The sequence below is a fragment of the Dromiciops gliroides genome, chromosome 1 (genome assembly GCF_019393635.1).
Source record: "Dromiciops gliroides isolate mDroGli1 chromosome 1, mDroGli1.pri, whole genome shotgun sequence".
Lineage (NCBI taxonomy): Eukaryota > Metazoa > Chordata > Mammalia > Microbiotheria > Microbiotheriidae > Dromiciops > Dromiciops gliroides.
In genome coordinates this window covers 637,604,668-637,613,001 of record NC_057861.1, presented here as the reverse complement: position 1 = coordinate 637,613,001, position 8,334 = coordinate 637,604,668, and positions in this window count along the sequence as shown.

The window sequence follows — 8,334 nt, the reverse complement described above, 5'->3', positions numbered from 1 at the left end:
CCCTTAGTGGTTTGGGTTTTTTTGCTAGTACCATCCATTTATAATTCAATAGTCCCATTTAATACTTATGTATTATCCTTTTATATGCAAGAATGTGTGTGAGATACAAAGAAAAAAGTAAAACCAGAGGGGCAGGTTTAGGGGAATAAAATTAAATCTATTTTGGATACATTGAATTTGAAATGCTGATTGGAAATACAGGTAGAGCTATCCCCCAGTTGATAGAGGACTTAGAGTTAAGGAGAGAGAAGGGCTGATCTGTAGTTCTGTGAGTCTTCATCAGGAGGTGGTGCTGACAGAGAGGAGGGTCCAGGACAGAGCCTTAGGGGACAGGTGTTTAGGGAGCTGGAGATCGATGATAATTGGTAAAGGACACTAAAACAGAGTGGCCAGACAGGTAGGAGGGGAACTAGAAAGAAAGTATATGGGAGGCAGTGATGATTGACAGTCAAAAAAGACTACTGGATTTCTCATTCATTCATTCATTTATTTCTGTTTAAAATGTTACTTTCCAAATTACATGTAAAAACAAATTTTTGATGTAGAAGGCAAAAAGAGGTTAATAGAAAAACCTAAGACCCAAGCTCTAATTCAGATATTAGCTTTAAAAGGGATTTAGGGGCAGCTAGGAGGCACAATGGATAGAGCACCGGCCCTGGATTCAGGAGGACCTGAGTTCAAATCCAGCTTCAGACACTTGACACTTAGTGGCTGTATGACCCTGGGCAAGTCACTTAACCCCAATTGCCTCACCAAAAAAAAAAAAAAATCATTTAGACCCCAGTTAATGGATAACTTCTTCATTAATATGTCAGGGCCTAGCTTCTTGCATACCCACATTAATCAGTACCTATAACAAGAACATAAAGGGCCATGTCAAAAAGACTATAATAACAATAACAATGATATACTGACAGGCTATAGAAAATCAAACTAGAAATAAATGAAAATTAATATATTTTGAAACTAAGCATGGGAATCAGAAAGAGACATACATAGAAGAGGCCAAATTTGTCCCCAGAGTCACCTTATGACATGTAAACCCCCAAAACACACCTCCAATGAAAAAGGTATCCACCTTGGGGGTTGGCTTAGGACCCCAGGAACTCCAAGTTATCATAAATCCTCCTGTACCTCCCTAAGGTGGAGTTATTATAATGAGACTGATAATCAATTTAGCTATACTATAAACATATCTGTCTTTTTTTTGCCTAATTTGAGAGATACCTTTCCACTTTTCTGGTTCTCTCCCTGTTATACTCACAGTATTGCAATAAATCTTGGGAAAGTGAGTCACTGAGTCTTGTAATTCTTTTGGGAAGATTCACAATCAATCTGACCTTAATTCCATCCCACATCATTTGGCACCCAATGTGGCTTCATGTCCCAGACTCAAACTCCTTTTCCTTTTTTGTGGAAAGCAGTGGGGTGAGATCTTGCTAAGGTAAATTTTTCTCCTTTGGGAGACCAAATAGAGTGGGGAGTGGGGTATTTTCTCACTGGTCCTGGATCAGGAGATTTGCCCCACAGGATTTCCCTTTGATCAAGCAATTGGTTAAGGGATCTCCCAGCAAAATTCAGAAATCTTGGGGACACCCTTGGATAGCAGTTTTTGCTGTTAATTAATTGACATCCACATGGATGAAGGTTCGGTGTTGGTAATCTCTGGGAGGTTATGAATGGGTTAGGAAATTTTGACAAATTGGGAAAAGGGAAAAAGGAGAAAAATGGGATGTAGCTAAAAAGAAACAAATGACTTCAAGAGAAAGGAGAATTAAGGCACAAATTGGGATGAGTCCAATCACACTGACCTTAAAAGAAAACAGGTGGTGTTTTATTGCAATATTGTCTGGTCACAGCAACCCCTTCATTCGGCCCTTGGGTTCCCCCAGATGAAGTATGCATTGTGTTTTTCTCCTCTGCTGCCTCAGAAACCTCAGTCACATTGGGTGGGCCCCCAAGGTCTGAGGTAGGATTTTTCTCAGGTGTGGTCTTAGCCCAACCCACCTTAAAGGGACAGGGAGAGAAAGCATTCTGCATGACCCTTCGGGTATATCCTTACAAATTTGGAAAAAAGGGAAAAAATTGGACATAGGTGAAAAGGAACAAATTACTTATTTGCAAGAGAAAGAATTAAGGTGGGGGCAGCTAGGTGGCACAGTGGATAGAGCACTGGCCCTGGATTCAGGAGGACCTGAGTTCAAATCCGGCCTCAGACACTTGACACTTACTAGCTGTGTGACCCTGGGCAAGTCACTTAACCCTCATTGCCCCACAAAACCCCTCCCAAGGGAAAAAAAAAACCCAAAAACCAAAACAAACAAACAAAAAAAAGAATGAAGGTAGCAGACCTCCTGATTAGCCCTTACCAGAGTGGGCTGGTCAGGAAGAAGTAATATTTTATGGCTGTTTGTTTGCTTGTCTTACACAGCTGCTTGTTGTCTCGTGCATTTATGTCTGTCAAATGTTATAACTGTGTTGTACAATCTTTGGGGAAGTTTTGGTTGTATCCCTGTAGCCTTTCAGAGTGGTGGCCAGGCTCTGAAGGTAGGGGGAAGGGAAGTCTCTGACTTCTGGATATCTTTACAGGTGAGTGTCTACTTAAGAGTTTGAATTTGGAATTAGGATGTTCATTCTTTGCTAGGCATTCATAGCCTTAGATGAACATTGTAAAAGCTGGTTTGAAAATGCTGCTACTTTGAACTCTTCTGTAGTGGAATGGTTAAAAATCAGGAACTATTTGTAATGTGTAAAAGCTTCAAAGCTAGTGAAGCATGACTTGTGCTGCTGCTCTCTTTCTCTCCCTCCCTCCCTTTCAGGTGCTGGCTGGCTGGCTGCACAGCACCTGGAGCAATGAGTGGGTGAGAAATGTTTAGAAAAAATTTTAGAAGCTGTCCAGAGTATTTTAAATAATTGGTAAAAGCAAATAGAAAAAAGCTGTGCCACTTTGTACTGACTATTCAAAGAATTTGGAATCTTGAGAAAAAAAGGGGGGAGTATATTTAAAGAATGTGGTCAGTTTAAGTGCTCACCTGCCATTTTAAGTTTGTGGATTCTGGAAGAAACCAAAGAGTAATTGAGTTTGATTGGAAAACTAAAATACTGTTGTAATACTGTTAAAGTTTTAAAGTTACTTTTAAATTGATGTATGTGTGTTAAAATTGGAAACAAAGCAATTGATGGTTTTAACAAAAACAGGTATAGTTGTTGTTTTCTCCAAGGCACAGAGGAAAGCACTGGTATTAAGCTGGTAAATCATCACCCTCATTTCTCTTTTCATTTTTTCCTCTACCTCTCTGACTTTATCTTCGAAGTCCTTTTTGCATGCCTCTATGGCCTAAGACCAATTCTTGGAAACTTTAGATTTAGGGGCCCTGATGTTGCTATCCTCTTCTGAGCACGCACCTCAATCTTCCTTGTCACTAAAGAAGCTTTCTATAGTTTGCAATTTTCTCTGCCTGCCCATCCTGCCCATCTTTCACTTGACTTTTAATTCCTTCTTAGTGTGGGGTCCTGCTTCCAGGATATACTGTCCCAAGCTTCATGGGGTCCCAGGTGTTATGATTTAATGAGGGGCAGTTTCTTTACTTGCCTGGCCCTTTCTCTGGTCCATAGATAACTCCAGCTAACTTGCCAATCAACCAGGCAGCAAAACTTTGTGTCTTGCTTGCTGGCTCCAATGAGCCTGCACCCCTCCCCAACCTGGGTTGCCACTGCTCAAGGTTTCTTCCTGGTTCCCCACTGAGTTAGGACATTCAAATCCCCCCTTAGCTCCTGTGTACACTCCTGAAGACTCCTCCTGGCCAGCCGTTCAGCCCTCTCACCAGACCATGAGCTTAGTTCCAGAAGATGCTGGCACTGCAGCTGATTCGGAGGCTGGGGGTAAGTTTCTCTGGCAGGCTGTATCTATGTTGGTGTGATTGTGGGGCTGGACTCTACTCCCAGCCTGGCTTCCAAGGTGTCTTTAGCTGGAAAATAATCTCAGCTGTCTTTTTGTGGGTTCTGCTGCTCCAGGAGTTGTTTTCTGGCTGTGTTTGGAGTTTTGGGGTTTTTTGGAGTAATTTTGTCAGGAAGTCTGAGCACTTACTGCCTTTCCCCTGTCATCTTGGCTCCACCCCCTGGATTTCTTATTTAAAAGGCCATTCTCTGGTAAGCTTGGAGAGACATTACAAGGAACTAAAAAATGAATGAATGGTGAGGAAGTAGGTGTACAAATGACTTTTTCTTTTAGGAGTTTGGATGAGGGATATAGGAGATAATTTGAGGGAATAGCAGGGTCAAAAGCAGGGTTTTGTTTTGTTTTGTTTTTTAAGTGAGGCAATTGGAGTTAAGTGACTTGCTCAGGGTTACACAGCTAGTAAGTGTTAAGTGTCTGAGGCCGGATTTGAACTCAGGTACTTGTGACTTCAGGGCTGGTGCTCTATCCACTGTGCCACCTAGCTGCTCTTAAATGCAGGGTTTTTTTTAAAGAATGATGGGACACCTGGTCACATTTTTTAGGAGAAGAGGAGCCATTAGATGAGAAAGACTGTTATTGTGTTTGACCTCTCTTCTTTTTTCCATTCTTTTAAAAAATTTTATTTATTTTAATTTTTATCAATTACATGTGAAGATATTTTTTGTGTTCCAAATTTTTCTCCCACCCTCCCTTCCCTTCCCCCTCCCAATGCTAGTAAGCAATTTGATATAGGTTATACATTACAATCATGTTAAACATATTTCCACATTAATCAGAACAAATGGAAAAATGCAAGAAAAAGTTAACAAGAACAATAAAAAAAGCAACAACAAAAGTGAAAATAGTATGCTTCCATCTGCATTCAAACTCCATAGTTCTTTTTCTGGATGTGGAGAGCATTTTCCACCATAAGTCTTGTGGTATTGTCTTGGATCATTGCATTGTTGAGAAGAGTTAAGTCTATCACAGTTGATCATCACAAAATGTTGTTGTTACTGTGTGCAATGTTCTCTTGGTTCTGCTTATTTCATTCAGCATCAATTCATGTAAGTCTTTCCATGTTTTTCTGAAATCCATCTGCTTATTATTTCTTACAGCACAATAGTATTCCATTACATTCATATACCACAACTTGTTCAGCCATTCCCCAATTGATGGGCATCCCCTCAATTTCTAATTCTTTGCCACCACAAAAAGAGCAGCTATAAATATTTTTGTACATGTGGCTCCTTTTCCCTTTTCCATTATCTCTTTGGGATACAGACTTAGTAGTGGTATTGCTGGGTCAAAGAGTATTCGACCTTTGTTCTTGAAGAGGAACAGTAAAATCATAAGGGTGATGCCTTGATTTGTGGATGAATTGGATTTAAGTGAGTCAGGGCTGTACAAAGTTGTCAACCTCACTTTCTCATCCAGAGTCACTGAAGTCCAATGTCAAGGCAAAGTCAAGAGGACTGGCAATGGCCCTGGATTCAGTGGATGATTTTGGCCTTTCTAAATTAAGGGTCTTTCCCAGGCCTCAGTTTGTCTGAGGCAACACCCATTCCATGACTAAGGCTAGATGAGAAAGACTGAAGATAAGAGAGAAGAGAGAGAATAATGATGGAAAGGGAAATGTCCTGGAGGAAGCAGGAGAGGATGGGATCAAGGGTACAAAAATAAAGATTAGTCTTATAGAGAAGGGCCACCACTTTCTCAGATCCTACAGCCAAAAGAGTAGTGATGGATAAAGCAATTGAAAGCAGAGGTGGAATCTCTCAATAGAAGCTTGATTTTCTTAGCAGATTAGGAGAGAATATTATTTTTTGAGAGTGAGGGGATGGGTTTGGCATAGGGAGTTTGAAAACAAAGGGGTTAGAAATATCTGTTTCAGAAGGCATGATTTGGGGAAGAATTTCCATGGAGTATAGAAGGCCAAGTTGAGACTAGAGGATATGAATTGGTAGTAGATCTGGTTGGCAGGGTTCCATGACTTTCCCCCAACAGCATAGGAGTAGGTGTGGAGAAGGTGGATCATGTGGGGGAAGCCTAAGGTTTGAAGCCATGGTGATTGGCTTGAGGGAATCTGTAAACTATATGATCAGAACTGTGAGGGGCATCGAGGTGGTGCAGAAGATAGGGTACTGACTCTGGAATCAGGAAGATCTGAGTTCAAAGTCACTTAACCCCGATTGCCTCAAAAAAGGAAGAAGCAAAAGAAAACCCTGAGATGAAAGCAATTTGCAAAGGTGACATACTAGGACAAAGGGAAGGACAGAGGTTATGGTGAGGATATAGACTAGGTTTAGGAATGAGGCAGAGAGGAAAGAGAGCAATTTCTGTTTCAAGATCTCAGAGGTGGCACAATTATGAGTGATGGTGAGATCTAATATATGACCATTCTTGTGGGTGAAGTGGAGTGAGGATATAAGTTGAAGTTGAGGAAGTTGATGAAATGGGATTTGAAGGTGTGGCAGGGGATGGATATCACATACTTACTGTTGACTTTATCCATTTCTGTCACCTCCTCCTCCTTCTTTTTGCAGGGCAATGAGGGTTAAGTGACTTGACCAGAGTCACGCAGCCAGTAAGTGTCAAGTGTCTGAGGCTGGATTTGAACTCAGTTCCTCCTGAATCCAGGGCTGGTGCTTTATCCACTGAGCCATCCACCTGCCCCCTTTCCTGCTTTCTTCTTTGCTAGATATTAATAACCTGAGCATTGTTGGAGTTATCTCTCTCTTTTTATTTTGCACCTTTCAGTTTCATGCTTAGGTGCTCAGAATAATGCAGCTTGAGTCTTTTATCAAGATTTCTGTAAATTTGTCTTTCCTTCAACTACTTCTGACTATTTTATGTGATAATAATACTTGAATTGACCTTTTCTTCAAGATTTTACAAAATGAGTTTATGTTCCAAACCAGTGTTACACTTGGCTGAGATATTTCTCTGCTTGACCTGGAGATTGTATTTGTTACCTGAAATAGTTTCTAGGCTCGTTTGACCTTCTCCTTGTGTCAGTTGCTTTGCATCAGTTAGGTGTCTGTGGAAAATGGCAATAGTTCACATTTATTGTCTATAGCTGATAGCAGATAAATATAAACATGGCCCAAGACATAATAGCAATAACTACTACTAATAAAAGCTAACATTCATGTGGTAACATATCAGCTACAAAACATTTTTTCATCTGTAGCAGGGATATAAATACCCTTTGAATCATAGATATAGGTGGTTAGGAGCAGCCACCAGGACTCTTCTTCCCTGTCTCTAAAATTTAGAGATGTACAAAGAGGCCTAGGGTAATATGCATGGGAGGAATATAGGAGAACAGGATAGAATATCTTTTCAAATTATCAAAAGACTGAGGCAGGGGTATTAAGCTAGTGGGAGTTGGGTACTAGGGGAGAGAGAAAATAAATTAGATGGACCTACTCTAACTCAGCCAGCAGTGGGCAATGGAAACTTTAGTCAAGCAGGGTGACTAGAGGTATTTTTCATAGCATCTGAAGAGGACCTTTCTTTATAGCATATGGTTATGAAACTTAGTTTAAAAGAAGAGGAGTAAATAATTTGAACCCATTCATGTAAAAGCAAAGAGTTACAACTCTGTTCAGCTGCCATTCCAGGTAATTCCACCCAAGGAAAAGAAGCAATTTCCAGAGAGTGTCTGTGGAAAGAATAGTAGGCAGTAGGTTCTAACAACATCAGCAAGAATAGAGAGAACAGTTGCAAACAGAGAGGCGCAGAAACCTCAGAGTCGAACAGCAAGAAATGAAGAATGGAGGACAATGGGCAGTGTTCAGAAGGACCAAGATGCCAGCTAAGGGCAGAGGGCAGGACTGGAGCTACTGCACTGAGCAACAGGAAATAGCTCCTAGACGAACCCCCCTTTCTTGTTGGAACCCTGTCCAAGAAGTTACTGTGAATCCTGTGACCTGCACAGGCACCTTTCGGGGGTGGAGGGGCGGGGAGGGAAAAGGGACACTCCCCAATGATGTGCAGGGGCTCTTCTGCCTCTCACTGGGTTCCAGGTCCTATTTATTTGTCTTTTATTTTGGAAACAAAGCCTGTTCTTTCTTTGATGCCTAAGATATAAGTGCTTGTCAAGGAAACAGCCCCCACTAATATGCCATGCTAATTACTGAAGTTCTTTGGCTTCACCTGGGTGGAGGAAGATATACCGGAGTTCTGATGACCCTAATTAAACCCAGGTCCTTCATGTTATAGGATCATAAGATCACAGAATTAGAGTGAGAGGAGACCTTAGAGATCATTGAGCCTGACTCCTTAATTTTATAGATGAGGAAACTGAGACCCAGAGGAACTGACTCTCCCAAGACTTCATAGGTCCTGCAATGAAAGGTGAGACCTGAACTCAAGTGCTCTCACTCCAAATC